The following is a 1,250-nucleotide window of genomic DNA, read 5'->3' on the forward strand; positions in this document are numbered from 1 at the left end:
TTTGTTTTCTGGATCCAGCTCTCACCAGAGCGACACGGGTTCGACTCCCAGGAACGAAACTTTTGCATTTGACCATTTTGTTTTCTGGTCGTAGTAGGACCAGAAAATGTAAACTTGCTTTGGTTTCGCATTTGAAAAACTTAGGTGTTTAATTTGAGTATTTTGGTTTTTCTGCTATAGGATCAGAAGCTGTTATCTTACTTTGGTTCGGCTAAAAATAACTTCTTTATTCAAAATGCGTCTGCCGGGAGTCGAACCCGGGTCTATTGCTTGGAAGGCAATTATCCTAACCGTTGGACTACAAACGCTAGCGTTGAGTTTTCACCTTGGCATAAATTTGAAAAACATTAAATAATGAGAACCACGTCCTGCCCTAGCCTTCCTCCATGGTCACAGTAATGGAGATTTCAGTATGACTGATTTTGCAATTTACAAGACAATAGGCTGAACATATCACGTGTTTATTCCATATTAAGCAGCTGGTACTGGTACGCTGCCCAATAGAGTAAATGGTGCTGGTATTTTGTTGTTTACATGATTTAGGGGCGGTGTTATTGATCCCACATGCGCGAGGAGAAGGAAAGAAGGGAGAAGAGGGAGTATAAGAAAGGGGAGAGGGGTATGAGTAAAACATACTTACCTGGGCGGGGTCAATCGGTGATCAATAAGGCCGATGGCCTAGGGAGAGCACCTTCATTGCACTTGGAAGGGGGCTCTGCCTAGCATCTCCCATTGTGGAGAGTGCACGTCATAATTTGTGACAGAGGGGGCTCGCGTTCGCGCGGCCACCACACAACTAATCGCAAGTTAACTAAATTTATCCGTGTTTGTTTAATGGCCTGGTGTTTCTAAATTGTTGGAGTGAGCATGTCAATGACAGTTATTAGTTGCAGTTTACAGTATTAAGCGTTTCAAAACTCAATTTGTGTCAGTTTAAATTCTATGGGGTTGCACATGTCAAGTCATATCGGTTATATTCTTCTTCTGTCAGGTTGCCAGGAATGGTTTTGTATTTTGATTGATTAGTCTGGTAAGGTCACCCATTGATTGACTACTCTGATAAGGTGATCAGAGTTGCAATATTCAATATTCCATTTGAAAAGGTTGAGGTTTGTTGATTGCTAGCAAGTATCGCAATGGAAGAAGAAGTATGAAATATTCTTCAATACTAGCATCGCAATAGAAGAAGAAGTACGAAATATTCTTTAAAAAAAAGGATGGGTGTCAAAAGGATGAGGTGTGGCAATGGA

The 1,250-nt window shown here is 41.3% G+C and overlaps 2 non-coding genes across 2 annotated transcripts; one reads left to right on the forward strand and one right to left on the reverse strand.

The window, feature by feature from the left end:
* Nucleotides 1-236: 236 nt before the first annotated feature.
* On the reverse strand, nt 237-308 carry TRNAG-UCC (transfer RNA glycine (anticodon UCC)). Its single transcript has one exon. It is a non-coding gene; the product is annotated as a tRNA-Gly (tRNA).
* A 324-nt stretch (nt 309-632) lies between these two features.
* LOC131075610 (U1 spliceosomal RNA) lies at nt 633-792 on the forward strand. The gene has a single exon (XR_009113235.1). It is a non-coding gene; the product is annotated as a U1 spliceosomal RNA (small nuclear RNA).
* Nucleotides 793-1,250: the final 458 nt, after the last annotated feature.

The sequence above is a fragment of the Cryptomeria japonica genome, chromosome 5 (genome assembly GCF_030272615.1).
Source record: "Cryptomeria japonica chromosome 5, Sugi_1.0, whole genome shotgun sequence".
NCBI lineage: Eukaryota > Viridiplantae > Streptophyta > Pinopsida > Cupressales > Cupressaceae > Cryptomeria > Cryptomeria japonica.